A 16,011-nucleotide genomic window follows, 5' to 3' on the forward strand; every position below is an offset into this window, starting at 1 on the left:
GGAAGGTGATCATTTGAGTTTTAATACAAAAGGTATAAGGCAGTGCTAAGACCCAGGACTCTAAATTCTTGTAAGAGTCTTCCTTCCAACATTAATAGTTTCATCAACAGGCAGGTATAAACACAGAATGGTGGCTTACAAAGTCGACACTGATCAGACTGTTCTCATGTATATGTTTAACACTAGGTCCCAATGTCAAAGGCAAAGCTCAAGGCACACTGGTGGTACAGGTTTCTAATCAGAGTTAATGACAATCTGAAACAAGAGGATTACTAAAATTTCAAATCCTGCCTGGACAATTTAGTGAGACAGACCCTCTCTGAAAACAGAAAAGTGAAGGGAGACCCAAGGATACAGCTTAAGAATAGACGCTTTGATTAGTATGTGTGAGGCCCTAGATTGAATTCCCAGTATTTCAATCAATCAAAAATGTAAAGCTAACATTCCTGTTTCAACTTTAAAACATCATGGCTTTGTAAAGCAGAGAGGGCTGGCACTTGGATAAGAATTCACTTTTGCCAACATTTTTCTTCATTTTTCCAATTAAGTAATTAAATTACTAATATGAAATAGATTTTTGAAGATACAGGGAAGTATTGAATAAGCAAATATGTTCATACGCATATTGCTAGTTTCAATTTCTGTGCTGATATCTTGATTTCTTCTATGAAATGTTTTACTTTGCATAGTTTAGGCATCATGGTCTACTATGTGTGTCTCTAGGAATGTATGAGAACATCAGCAACCCTCCTCAAAGATGCACCATGGTACACATGCTACACATGCTTCTCTCTCAAGGAACGGACACTTTGGTTACCTCCAAGATTTTCATTACAACAAACAACACTGAAGAAAAGGCTTGGTATGACTCTGATGACACCCTATGGAAGGCCTCACCCTCCAGGAGGAGCAGAAAGGATATATGATAGGTAGGGTTTTAGTTGGAGGGGGGTTGGAGGGGACGAGGGGAGGGAGAGGGAACTGGGATTGCCATGTAAAACAATCTTGTTTCTTATTCAAATAAAAAAAGAAAAGAAAGAAAAGAAAAGGCTTGGTATAAGATTTAAGCTCTTATTACTTATTATTTCCTTATAAGTAAATTGCTAGTCCCAGTGCCAAAGAACCATTCCGTGTGTGTGTGTGTGTGTGTGTGTGTGTGTGTGTGTGTGTGTGTGTGTGTGTGTGTATTTACTTAAATTAGAAACAAGCCTTTTTTACATATCAATTCCAGTTCCCTCTCCCTACTCTCCTCCCCTGCTCCCCACTAATCCCCTATCTCACTCCCCTTCTGCTCCTCAGGGAGGGTGAGGCCTTCCATGAGGGATCTTCAAAGTCTGTAGTATCATTTGCAGCATGGCCTAGGCCCTCCTCCATGTGTCTAGAATGAGAGAGTATCCCTCTATGTGTAATGGGCTCCCAATGTCCATTTGTAAACTAGGGATAAATACTGATCCACTGCCAGAGGCCCCTTAGATTGTCCAGGCCTCCTAACTGATACCCACGATCTGGTGGGTCCTATGCTGGTTTCCCACCTATATGAGATCTATGAGCTCCCTCTTGTTCAGGTCAGCTGTCTGTGGGTTTTTTCCAGCCTGGTCTGACCCCTTTGCTCATCATTCTTCCCTCTCTACAACTGGATTCCAGGAGTTCAGTTCAGTGTTTAGCTGTGGGTATCTGCTTCTGCTTCCATCAACTACTGGATGAAGGTTCTAGGATGGTATATAAGGTAGTCATCAATCTCATTATCTGGGAAGGGCATTTAAGGTAGCCTCTGCACTATTGCTTAGATTGTTAGTTGTGTTCATCCTTGTAGGTCTCTGGACATTTCCCTAGTGCCAGATTTCTCTTTAAACCTGTAATGGCTCCCTCTATTATGATATCTCTTTTCTTGCTTGCCTCTATTCTTCCCCTGACTCAAAGAGAAGGGGAGAAGAAGATGGGAGAGGAGGACATGAGGGAATCAAGGAACCATTCTTTTTTGTTTGTTTGTTTGTTGCAAAGAATCATTCTTAATGGTGCCATTTTATTGCAGCTATTTTTCCAATGATCCAAAGGGATTTTTCTGGATCAAATTTTACATAAGCCCAGATCTACAATAAATTCATGTTTTGAACAGTTTCACTTCTGCCTCTGTGTGTTGACTTAACATTTCATGATGTCTAGCTTTCTAGACTAAGTGGTCATTTAGTAAATAGTTAGAGTACTCATAGTTAGACTTTCTTGAGACCTTAAAATCACAAAATATATTCTTTCTTTTGAGCTTGTTTTTACTTGACAATTTCTATTACACAATTGGCAACATAAATCAGACATGAGCTATAAGTAATGTACAACTCCCAAAACAATACTTAAAACAATAATTAGAACCTCTCAGGACTCATGTTGTCTACAGAAGCGAAATTGGGTGACAGTGAAATTAAAGTAATATATAAAGAGCATAAATGATTTTACCGATCATTTAAATATGCACAACATACATATAGAAAGAGAGAGAAATAGAGGCTGGAAAGATGGTTAAGAGAACTACTGGTCTCTTATTCCTTAGCACACACATGAAGATTTTCATAATTGCCCATAATTCCAGCTCCAGAGGACTCGATGCCCTTTTCTCAGGTCCCCGGGCACCACACCGTGCATGTGGTTCACATAACCTTACACAGGCACATGCACATCTACATAAAATAAAAGTAAATAAATAACAAATAAATAAAGCTTTAAAATATAGAGAAGTCCTCAAGCCATTTTAATTCAATAAAAATTCAGTACATTTTAGATCTTGAACAGAGAATTTCATTCATTTCTAGAAAGAGCAAATAAGTAAAGCACCAGATATTTTATTTCCCTCATTAATTAATGGCACAACTGAAATTTACACTAGACATTTCAAAGTTTACATTGCATATGAATTGCAATATTAATTGCAATAGCCCATATATTACTGGTAGTAAAAATTCATCTGCTCAAGCAATAAATAAACCTACAAGGAATATAGCTGTTTATTCATGTCAAAAAGAGCATACAGAAAAAAGAAAGAAAGAACATTTGAAGTGCTATGCTATGGAGCCAGACAACCAACTAGCAGAGCTTTGGCAAGAAAAGCTGAAGCTAAATGCCAACGTCTCAAGGTCTTTTAAAGGAACATTTAGATAAGTGGGCACCAAGGACAATGCTTGGCACATGGGAGAGGCATTGATAAATTCTAACTGTTAGCTCTCACAAATTTCTTTCACCACTTGCTAAGATAATTTGAATCATGTTTGAGACTTTCAACCGTTTTGAACTGAGGTTTTAATATGCCTTTAAACATTAATACATAAAGGAATAGTACAAAAAAGGTCTCGTTTCCCATTATTATTCAATTTGAATGAAGAATTTTCTCCTGGGGTGAACAATCTTACCTAGATCGTAATTTTCTGTAAATCTATCTACTTAGGCTCTGAAGTTAATGAGAACTCAAATCTATTTCCATCTGTGTCAATGCAAATGAATTTGTTCTTAAACTGAACAAATGAATATATGATGTCAAGATAAATTCTAAAGCAATCAATCATATTCGGTAAAAAATTTGCATAACCTTTTAAAGGTGTCTGGCATAGGTATTAGTGGGAGTGGCCACAAGCATGGTGTGAATTTATGGTTATTGTTCTGGGAGTTCTAATTTAAACAATTGAGTTAGCAGAAATATTCTCTCTCATTTTATCTATAAATCACTTTTAACAAATTGTGATTCTCTGTACAATCTGTGAAAATGACAGTTTAGTGAACTTTGAGACTAGTGTCAAAGTGAGAAAAAATTAATGTGTTCAGTACCCCCATTGTTCATACACCTGTCAATCCTTCTAGAAACAAAGAAAAAATGTTATTGGTATCTATTAACTTGTACTCAGAGGGTAATTTCAATCTATTTTCTATTCCATAACCATTCTTACTATTTGAAGCCATTGTTCTGATTGGATGTCTTATAAGAGTCCAGGATGATCAGAATGTTTTATAACATCAGCTCTCTATGAACTTCTATAGACAAGCCAAGCCTACAAAGTCCCAATAATGAGGAGACAGATGTTATAGTTTAGGAAATTTAACACAGTTGAGATTTTAACAGTAATTAAAACTTAGTGCCAAGAGCTCAAATTCTAAACTGGCCTTCAAAGAGTTGATAATTGAAATTAAGAATATGGTGCAATGCATGCATGAAGCTTCCTACATTCTAGTCAGTACACTGAACAGAAAATGCTCCAAGATGAGAATATAAAGACTATATGACAGTCCTCAATAAGTCCGTCTATGAACATGCTGACCCACTCTACGCATGAGATAAGGAAAGCATTTCTTTTCACTCAGTCTCCATTCTCACAGGCACAGCCCAATACTAATATGGTGACTACCATTTACCAAATGAATTTTAAATCCAAGAAGGAAAAGGTAATCCCACCACAAGAAAGTAATAGGAAAAATAGAATACAAGTCTAAAGAAACTTATTCCTTCAGTTGACAGTACAATCAGGTTGAAAACCTAAAGTAGAGAGATTCATGAACAGTGCCAATCAAAGAGTGTTAATGAGGAACATTTCATGTGATTTTGTTTTTAATGATACCGTTATGAGAGAAATCAGCAATCATGCAATCACTCACAAGAAGGGGAAAAGAATTCATGATAAATACTATGAAGAGAAATAATATGAGTAAAGGATTTGACATGGAACACTTTTAAAAGGGAGGGATTAGGAAAGAGAATATAGGTGATTAAAGCAGCATGGAATTTAACAACTAAGAAGTTGCTAAGTGACCTTGAGTAAAACAGTTTTACTATAGTAATGGCTAAAGAAAACAGACTGCATTTGGCTGAAGAGAAAAGACTGCTAAGAAACATAATGACTACTCTTTCCGTAAGTGTAATGCAGCTGGAAGATTTTTAAGACAGAAGTATATAATTGTTATATCAGATGTGAAAGGATGACAGAAAAAGAGTGAAAATGATGCTAGAACATGGGTGATGGACAGAGAATTGCTTGAGAGACAGGAAGAAGTATAAAAGACAGAATTGCAACAGCAGCCCTTAAGGCCATTGGCAGTATGCTCACACGGGAAAGCAAGGGAAATGGAGAGAAGGGAGAATACCTAGGACAGAGCAGAAGGACAGTGAGTGAAGGACAGTGAAGTTAAACTTCCCAGATTAGTTAGAAAATAGTTAAGGTGGCATTGTCAGGTAATGTAAAATACATGCCTAGTAAAATTTGAAAAACACAAGGAATAGGTTTATGGCAGGAATGTCTCATGAAATTTTGTGATGTACTTACGAAATTTGTAGCTAATCTGAAATTCAAATATTTGTACTGAACATGCAGTTTGGAGAAGTCATTTTCGAAACACAATTTACATGTGTATCCCCAGTATCATGGTATAGTAAACTGGACTTGAGATACAATTGCAAAGTGCAGGTTCTCTCCTATCCACTTGCATGCTTTGTAACCAGATACCACTTCTATCAGTGAGGGGGCATAGCACCAATGAAGGCTTGAATTCTAATTCTGCTACTTCTCGGCTTTGTGATCTCCAGCAAATTTGTCTGGAAGAACAAAATGAAACCTTTGAAAAGACCCTGGTGCTTTCCAACACTAACTCTTGAGACAACAGTGTCACCTAGTGGCTATGAAGCCAATGATGAGCAACGACAATCACCTGCTTTAAAGGACATTAGGCTTAATCCACACAGAACTTGTTGAACTTGGGTAGCTCAACCGTGAGCAATAGCTTCCATACAGTATTGACTGCATCAACTCATTGCACTGTCTCATCAAGATAGCACATAGTCCACCAACGCAGGGGCATAGTACCTTCTGCATTACCTACTGTCCCTTTACAGTCTACCTTTCTGTTGAAGAAAACTACTTCTGTTACCTGGAAGATTTTATCTGTGGAACTAGCCGCATGGACTTCAGATTTCTCCATTTTTACTAATTGTATTATTGTCTAAAAACTGGCAGAAATAATAAGCTGTGGGCAGAGTGGAAAACATGAAGCTTGAGGTTTTTCTCAATTACCAGCTTCAATTTTTCCCTTACATTTAGGTAAGCAATTTCTATTTTCTTTCTCACACTGTCAAGAAACTATGTGATTTGGAAGCAGGTGGAATCCAGAAGCTAAATGGATATATAAATATTCTAGTACAAATTTTGCTTCTGTATTAACTTAAGACCAATGTCTACTCTCGACATTTTATTATGGCTTCTGTCCTGAAGGCTTCTCAGTGACAAGAGAGATTATGTGTTTTTAGAGAGGAATGAATAGAGCAGAGTTTTTGCACTTCCAAAAATATAAAGAGTAGCTACGGATCCCAAGTAGCCTCTGGGGAAGATTTTACTTAGGCTCAACTTAAATGTATTTCTTACATGAGAATATTCTAGATGAGAATCCCATGGGCTAGTAGTGATCAACAGTTAAGTAAACTTTGCATTGAAACTGGTAGTATATCAACTCTGATGGCTGGAGACTTATTAATCAATGACTAGTAGAAGTATTTCCTGAGTTTGCTTGTGAGAATATAAACATCAAAAATAGGTGAGAAACATTCCCTTTAAAGGGTCAGTCCTTTTTTAGGTGTTTCTAAATTCTCAATGATTTTCAATTAGCTCATATTTCTGTCTCGCAGCCCTTTGTGTTTTTATTTTCCATCCCAGACTTCCCTTCACCTAATTTTTCATAAGTTTTCCATAGTTGACCCTGTTTCACAATGTCCCTAGCCTAATGGGAATTCCAAGTTCCCTCCTGACAGGAATGCATGAGGAGATGAACATGCATAGTTTATTAGAAACGGTGTGTGTTGGGCAGTGGTGACACACACCTTTAATCCCAGCACTTGGGAAGCAGAGGCAGGCAGATCTCTGTGAGTTCAATGCCAGACTGGTCTACAGAGTGAGTTCCAGGACAACCAGGGCTTCTTCACAGAGAAACACTGTCTCAAAAAAAAAAAAAAGGCATGCAAGCATTATTGAAGTCAGCACTACATATGAGCAAGGATATACTTCCACTAACATTTCTTCCAATCTCTTGAAGGCCTCCTTTTCTCACAGTGTTCATGTTTAAGGCTTCTGGAACTCCACTAAGACTAGAGGCAGGAACCATTGACACAATCCCTCCATACAGAAGTCCCCAGACCCTTGAATGGAGCCAGTGTTCTTAGTGCCCAAAGGCGCTGTGAGAAACCCGGACATAGGTTCATGCTGTGCCTGTTTGCAAGGCACCAGTGAGCACCATGAGAAGGTTTAAGAACACAAAATATTAGGCAATGCTTCTTGAGTTTGTCTAGGAATCAGTTGCAGAAAATAATAGCTCCCTCAGAGTGAGCTTCAAGTTGAATATATCTGAAAACATTGAATAGAGGTATGACGACTGCTTAGCAATATCAATGTCTAGTCACTGAATAGAAGATTGCTTTCAAACATGATCATTTCCCATCTGAAAAAAAATAAAACAGACTTCTCATCCAGGTTTGACTGTTTCAGTTAAAAGCATTCAACATTTCAACACTTATTTTCTCTGTTCCCTCGGGAGACTTGAGAATGGACCAGATATTTAATGAATCTGAAAAGGAGGTGAACACGGGTGCCCATCACTTACAGATCCATCTGTATCTGTAGCACATGTACAGAACACAACAGCAGAGTTATAGAATGTTCATGCACACAGAAACACATGGACAGTGAGAAGCCCCTAATGCAGAAAGCAATCAATCAGTGAAGGTTTTGGAAGCCCATCCTAAAAATAGTGGGTTTGATACTGAGCAAAAGTTTCAAAGAAAAGTTTGTCTCATAACCAACAGGTCTCATTAAAGCCAGTGAAGTCATGGAGCTCATGAGCTCCAAAATAAAATTCTGACCTCCACAGTGTGAGGCTTAGATGTCAGTTTTGGAGAGAGAGAACAATTACCAGAACTTTTGGAGAATTGCAAATTGTATTGGAGGAGAAAAAATTAAAGTAAGTTAAATATGAAAAGGAATTCAAAGTTTACAGAAAATCACCATTAAATCTATTCTTATTACAATTTTCAATGTATTTATATAAGAAATTGTTTCTAAAAATACAAGTTTAGAATATCCCTGACTGATGGAAAAGAGGAGAGCTTGAGGATAGGGGAGTACAAACTCTTGTGGAAGGCCGAAGCTGTAACAGGACTTCTGAGGCAATGATGGGCAAAAGAGCTGTAGCACTCTGGGAACTCACTGAGAAAGAGCCAGATATATTTGAATGTAACACATCCAAGTAAACCAAGTGGGAGTTTTTTTGCTGTGTTGCTGGTGTATGCTGTGATTCGGGGAAAGTTGCTCTGCCTTTGAGAATTTCAGGAACATATTAACATAGGGGGAAAAGACTAAGGGTTTCAGAGTTCTTTCCAGCATACCCTAAGGGGGAAGCTGCCTACTATCCTTTCACACTCTGTCTTCAGCAGCCAAATAGTTCACTCCATTTCCCCTTTGGGATTCCTGTTCTTCCCTTCTGGGCTCAACTTGTGTTGAATTATTGAAAGAACCTAACTAGGCTGAAATGAATTAGCCTCTGTTTGATGGTTTCTTCTTCATTAGGAGTCCCAAAAGGATACCAAAAGAAGAAATTTTAATTAAATAAAATCAGACAAGACTGAGGAAATATCTTGGAAACCCCAAGCTCTCTCCACCAACTTGGACTCATTCATAATATACTTCAGTTCCTCCCTGTGAACACTAAGAAGCATTCTTGGCTAGAACTGCCAAGCCTTAATTTGTTGGTAATGACCAGCTTTCTTGGAATCACACAACTAAAGAGTCCCAAGAGAGCACCTCACTCAATTATCTAAGTATTCTCTAAATGACTTTTCCTAAAAAAGAAAGAAAGAAAGAAAGAAAGAAAGAAAGAAAGAAAGAAAGAAAGAAAGAAAGAAAGCAAAACAAAAACAAAACAACAAACCAAGCATTTCAATCAGAATAAAGCTTCCCTAGGAGCCTTCTGGAACAGGGAGGCAGGTGCATCTTTCATTAGCAGACAACACAGCTTTGCAGAACAGGCAAATGAAGCATGTCTGGCTGGAATCTTCACTGGTTCTTCCTCTCATCTTGCTTCCTTGAGCATTCCAGTACTCTGCTCTCCAGGTTGTGTCACCTCGATTTCTTTAATGATTCTCAAGTTTAGCAAAACACATCCAACCAAAATTACTGATCACATAGCATGCGCCTGGAAAATTCAATGTGCTAAGCAGAGAGTATGGCACTATATGCAACATATCATCATGAAAAATAACATTTTACACAATGAAGAACCTTTTTGTGAAAAAGTAAAGTTTGTAATCAGCAATAAAATACCTGTTCTCTATTTCATAACAGACTGAGTTTCCATAAATATCTATTTCAAAAGATCATGGATCATAATTCTATCTCCTACTGCAAACTGTCATAATCAAGAAAATAAGAAAGATATTGTGAACACCATCATTTGGTTAGAAACAATTAACACCTAAAATGCACATATTATTAAAAGCATTTAGTTCTATAAATATCTTCATCAGATATGTGTCACTCTGTTCATTGTCCAACTTTTAAAATGCAGAGACAACAAATTAACTTGAGATCAATTTATTTCTCCTGGTGAGTAATTCTAGTCTGAAAATAATCACTCTGCTAGGAAATTTCAAATAATTTTGTTATACCCTGTAACAAAATTAAGCAACATAGCTGATGAATATTAAATATGCCTAATTTTGTAAAAGATGATGCAAAACCCCAACATTATGTGAGTAAGAAATTGTAATTAGATTTGAGAAGTCCATGGCGGTGTTACCAGATCCTTCTCTGGTCTCCAGTTCTTGCCTAGAAGTGAAAAAGAAAATGCATTTTGGTAACATCATAGTTATTTCCAACAATTTCCTGTTAGCATCCTTAATTTTTTGTATCTAAAACTAACACTATTTCCTACCAAAGCCAATCTATTTTCTGAACCATTTACCAAACTGTGTGACACCCATGGTCACTGATATGTGTTTTTTCCTCTTAGATAATCATTCATACTACTGCTTCTAAAATATAGTACTTTGAATCTATCCCCTATGTTCAATTCCTACCAGAATTACCTCAGCTATCATTTACCCCACTCATGGGGATATTGCTAGGCTCTTTTCCTCTCTGCTTACTTTTCCCCCTCTATTATCTCTCCATGTTGCTGTTAAGATTAGTTTTTTCTCTTCTTAGTATTCATTATAAATCAACTAGTGTAAACTTCTAGAAATCCACGATACTCAGAGGCAGGTTACAAAACACTGAGTTAGCCTCACTGTGCCAGGCTAAAATGCTTCCATGTATCAACTGACTTAATCTTTATAATAACTCTCTCAGAAAATAATTATTATTCTGTGCCCCAGATGTTTCGGTGACAGAGTGAAGCCCAGAGAGGTTAGGGGAAATGTGTATGGCCCTATTGCAGTATGTAGGGCAAAGTATGTCAGAAATGAGTAAGAAGAGACAATGTTCCACTGAGCTGACAATAAACTCCCGTGAGCATGGCATGAAAATTTCAGGCCCCTGAAGGGATGGTGTAATCTGAATTGGAAATGTCCCATACAACCTTATGATTTTCAACCATTTGTTCCCCAAAGGTGGTGGTGCTCTTTGGAAGCTTGGGGAGTATTTAGGAGGTGAAGCCTTGCTGAAGAAGCAGGACAGCTCTTCAAGTGTCACAGCCCCACTCCACTTGCTGTCCACTTTCTGCTTCCTGAATTCAGATGCACTGAAACCAGACACCTCACGCTCACACCACTGTGCCTCCCCCACTAGGATGAACAACATCTCTTCAAATTGTAAGTCAAATCAACCAACTGCTTCTTGTCATGGATGGAGTCACAGAAAATCAATTGATGTTAAAGGTGACTAGATAAAGGGAACCATGAAGAAAGAGTGGCAGGAGGGAGACTAGAGAACTGTAAGAAAGGACAAATATATGCTAAGAAATTTGAATTTTTTTCAGAATGTAACTGAAAGCTATGGAATGTCTCTATGCTTTTGTACATAACAATTTGTTTATAATAGACTAAAAGTGGAGAAAGCTCAATATGTAGAATTGATAATAAACTCTCATGAGTGTATTAAAGAATCTCATTAGGAAATAAAAAGAACGCGGTTTTTACATACAGAGATGTATTGGGACTTGTTTGAAAGCAAAATCTATGGTGGAAAACATTAGAATGATGTTTGACTTAAGACAGCAAGGTTGAAATTTACTATAAAGGAGGCCTGCCACATAAAATATAGGGTTTGGGGCTTAACTTGAATTTCAGATCAACAAAAATATTTTTAGTATAATAACAACATATTCTATGAATTTTTACTTGTGAAATGCATAAAGGGCTTTGAAAGAAGTTTCTAAGGCATTGCAATACTACACATTCAAGTCAAAGCTTCCAACTTCATCTGCGAAAGTCATGGAGATTTAGGAATGAAAGCATATAAATATAAGACAATGAAGAAAAGTACTGAACTCTAGTTAGTGATATACTTGCTGAAATATTGGAAGAGAAGTAAGGTAATGCCTGAAAGTTACTTCAACAGGCATCAAAATAAGATATATTGGAAATACTACAGTGGATGACAACCATACATAGATGTGTAGACTCTCTGAGAATGGAGCTAGCTCAGGGTCAACTATCCTATGAAATTCAAGATGAGGGAAAGCATTTCGGTTGCAAAGTAAAATAGGAAACTGTGCAGACTTCACAAGAAAAAATTCTTAGAACTGATACTTTCAGCAAAGAAGCAAGATACAAAATCACCATGCAAAACTCAATAGCTTTCCTAGATATCAATAATCAATATGTTAAGGAAGAAATCAAGAAAACAATACCATTCATAGTAGCTTCTTTAATTACCTTGGCATAAACCTTGTTAATGAAATCAAGGAATTCTATAATTAAAAATCTTTAAAATACTAACAACAAATAAGATACTAAGAATAATATTAATTTTGCAGATCCCACACTCATGAATATGCAGAAAATATTATAAAATGGTTTCACTACCAAGGGCAATCTTGGGAGTCAATGAAATCTCCACCAAACTCCAATGACATTCTTCACAGGAAAAAAAGCTTAAAATTCACACACATGCATACTCATATATAAACATGCACACAAACACATATACAAACACACATATATAACATATGTACACACACATGCACACATATACACAAACACATATATATATGCACTTACATACATAAATATATACACATATGCATGCGCGCACACACACACACACACACACACACACACACACACACACACACACACACACACACACACCTACCTTAAGGCATGTTGTACTAATGAACTCATTAACTGCACAAGACCTGAACAGCCAAGAAAAACAGTGTGCATGGGGAGGAGCTCCTGAGGCTCCACACCTAGCTGAAGAGCTACTGGAATTTAATGGCTACTGGGCAAAGTAGAATCATTTTTCTTCATGGATGTAACCTCTGATAGGTTGCCCAGGCTCATACAAACTGCATTAATTAGACTCAGTGGCTTATAAAAGAAAATAGAGAAGGGGACATAAATAGGTAGGGGGCACTTGTTGGAGTAATGGGGGGGTTAGAAAGGGTGGGTTGTGGGATAGATATGACCAAGATTGGCATTGCATATTTGTAAAAAATGTTAGCATCATTAACAGTAGGCATGTTTGAAAAGCCATAAGATTATATTATTTGAAATTTACCTAAATTACATATAAGCATATGTGCATAAATACATAAATAGTTTCCATTAAGCTATGATGCTTGAACTGGCAGTTAAATTACAGTGTGATGTCAAAGGTGAGAAAGAACAGGAAAACAAGGGAAGGACTTCGGTGTTTGCAGGTGGGACCTATGGTTTTAATAAGGTGGCTGGAAGGGCTTGCTGAGGAATATGGAGAAGCTGTCTGAAGAACTGACATCATTCCAGGCAAGGTATATTATAACCTAAAACATGTAGGGTTGACAGATGCTAGCCAAGAGAGAGTGAGGTTCTTGGTTTTGAACAGAGAAGAACTATTCTGACTTAGTGCAAAGAACCTCCCAAGCAGACAGCTGCTCTCTGAGGCCCCATCCACATTCAAGTTAAGGTAACATCTTCCCTATGGGAGGTGTTAATATATACTTCTTGGAGGTAGAACTGTTGGTATGAAATAGAAACACTTCAGAAGAGGATGTCTCTTTAAATTACCTCCTTCCTAAAGCCAGGATTACTTGATAAATGCATTTTAATTGAACAATTTTAATATAATGCATTTTTGTCTTCAATATACAATAATAAAACAAGCCACATGCAACTGCTAATTTCCTTTGTTATGCCACAAAAAATCACAGGCTTTTATTATAATTACAATGAACAGAAGAAACCTTTGTCTAATTTTACTTGAAGAAAGATGGATATAATTTGGATTCACTGCTCCCAAATGCACTTGCTTTCTTCCTCTCCCTAAACATTTACCAGCTCACAGGAATAAGAGGGAATGTCCCTTAAGATGTCTTTGTGAATCAGGTCTGTGCCTGCTCTGGCTGGCAATCCATTTGTCTTCTCCTGCCCTTCACCTTGAGTCTACAGTGATGCTCTGGAGCCTCCCCTAACCCCACCACACACACACACACACACACACACACACACACACACACACACACACACACACACACACACACACACACACACACAACTCTAAGTGCTGCCTGTCAATGTGTTCTGATTCCTCAGTGGCCCTTCATCAATCCCTCTGTGGCAGGAGCCTCAAGGCTTGTTTGTATTTTTTCAAAACTGTGTGTGTGTGTGTGTGTGTGTGTGTGTGTGTATTGGTGTTTTGTCTGCATTTATGTCTGTGTGAGGGTGTCAGATACCATGGAACTGGAGTTACAGTTGTAAACTTCCATATGGGTGCTGGGAATTAAACCCAGGTCCTCTGGAAGAGTAGTCAGTGATTTTAACCTCTGAGCCATTTCTCCAGCCCCAAAGTTATTTTTTGAAAGTGGGCCTTCCACACTGAGAGTCCTGTGGCCTGAGAAGACTCCCAGTGTTCCAGTGGTGGGTTTGAAGGGTAAACTTCCTAGGACTTTCTCTGAGACAAGAAACAAACAGATATTTAGCAAGACCAAATAACTTCTGGTCATTTATTTTTCTCACAGAAAAAATAACCTAGGCAAGGGCCATACAAAGAGGTATTTTAACAAGACATACCAAGAATATTTGCAAATATTATTTTATGGCTTTTTGAAGCTTTATCAAGTGGTAAAAAATCTATCTTCTTTAAAACTTCCTTATTTTAAAATGAAATCTCCAGTTTAATAAATATATTAGTACACAAGAGATTGTTTCAACATAGAAGTTTCCAAACAGCTAATATCTTTAATGACTTATTGCTTTGATTAAAAAAATTATTAATACTTTCATCAATCTAATTGGGTCTTTGACCCCTGAATCATCTTATACTATTTTGTAAACATGTTAGAAATATTGAACATAACCAGTAATTTTGATCACCACATCTGTACTCTCAGTCCTAAGGATGTTGAGGCAGGAGTCTTTTGAGGTAGATTTGTTTGTTTGTTGATTTTCTTGTTTGTTTGATTAATTGATTGCTTCTGTGCATACATGCTACAGTGAACATGTGGAAGTCAAACTCATATTATGGGTCTTGGCTGTAAGCATCTCCACTCACAAAGCTATCTCGCTGATCTAGTATCCTGAATGTAAAGTCAGCCTATACTACATATACTACATAGTGAGACACTGTCTCAAAGGAAGATCGAAGGAGAGAAGGAGGGAGGAAGAGAAGAAGAAATCAGGACAGTACAGAAAAGCTAAAAGACAGAAAGGAAAGAATTGGTCAGTTAAATAGAGAAAATTCAGGTCGGGTATGTATACAAATATGTAAGCAAAATAAGAATCAGAGGTGGTACTGAATTATATCTAGTCACTAGACACATGGACACAACTCATTAATGATTCTACAGTAGACTTCTGCTTGAAGCTACTTTACCAAAACACGGGTGATAAGACTTTATAACAAGCAATGGAAGAGACTTCAATCTAGGTTTTATTCTCCTTCTGAGGCAAATATGAGTGAAAAATGGAATACTAGAGATCATGAGAGAGACAAAGGCAAAAAAAAAGAAATATAGATAATTTGCAAAATTTTAATGTTCCAGTTGCTTCAACTTTAGATAAAGGCTGACCATAACTGTTAGAAAACAAAACCATTTTTGCAGTGTTTCAAATCCCAGCACTATTTCATATGTATTACAATTGTCAGGAAGTTACCTCACCATCACAAGCATCACACTCTTGTAGAGTAAAAAGTCCCTGATTTAATTAGTGATTCAGAGCCTTGGGTGGCCTGTGGAGCAGGCACAGATTCACCCTTCTCTGGCATTGTTCCCATGGTGATAGTTGACAGTGATTATGCATCCAGCACCACTGCAAATCTGGGTATCGGAACCATGACGTCAGAGCTATGACGGCAGAACAGTGAGATCAGTTATGTGATGCTTTCTAGTAGATGGTGGGCAGGGCTCTTAGTCTTCCATCCACTCAACCAATTGTTATTTATAATGTCTATAAGGTTCTCTGCTTTGCTCCTTCCAGACCAATGATAAATATTCCCACATAAATAATATTCATATCATTCTCTAGCTTCCAAATCCTACGTTATTTACCATATTATTTGCAAACTGTTTCTCATTTGCCTCTATGAGACAGAAATCTCTATGAGGGCAAAAATCATGCTGGTCTTGTTCACAGTCACAGATTCAGAACTGAGAACCACAGTGCCTAGCAGATGGCAACCCCTCAGCAAATATTTGTTTAATAAAAGAATAAATAGGAAAAAGACAGCCTCCATAGAAGAACTTCTGTTCTTTTTAGGTATGTTACAATTAATGGACTTGGAGATACAGGTCAAAGGTGAAGAAAAACAGAGAGTCACTGATGGTCCTATTGTGGTGAGTGGAAGTAATTGAATGTGTAGG

At 37.4% G+C, this 16,011-nt stretch overlaps 1 protein-coding gene across 1 annotated transcript in view; it reads right to left on the reverse strand.

Annotated features, from left to right (window-relative positions):
- Nucleotides 1-1,981: 1,981 nt before the first annotated feature.
- Nucleotides 1,982-16,011, reverse strand: part of Lrrc69 (leucine rich repeat containing 69) — a 125,025-nt gene continuing 110,995 nt past the window's right edge. Inside the window, exon 9 of the mRNA XM_027403546.2 lies at nt 1,982-9,836. The gene's annotated coding sequence lies outside the window, so the exon portion shown is untranslated. The remainder of the gene's footprint in view (nt 9,837-16,011) is intronic.

The sequence above is a fragment of the Cricetulus griseus genome, chromosome 2 (genome assembly GCF_003668045.3).
Source record: "Cricetulus griseus strain 17A/GY chromosome 2, alternate assembly CriGri-PICRH-1.0, whole genome shotgun sequence".
Lineage (NCBI taxonomy): Eukaryota > Metazoa > Chordata > Mammalia > Rodentia > Cricetidae > Cricetulus > Cricetulus griseus.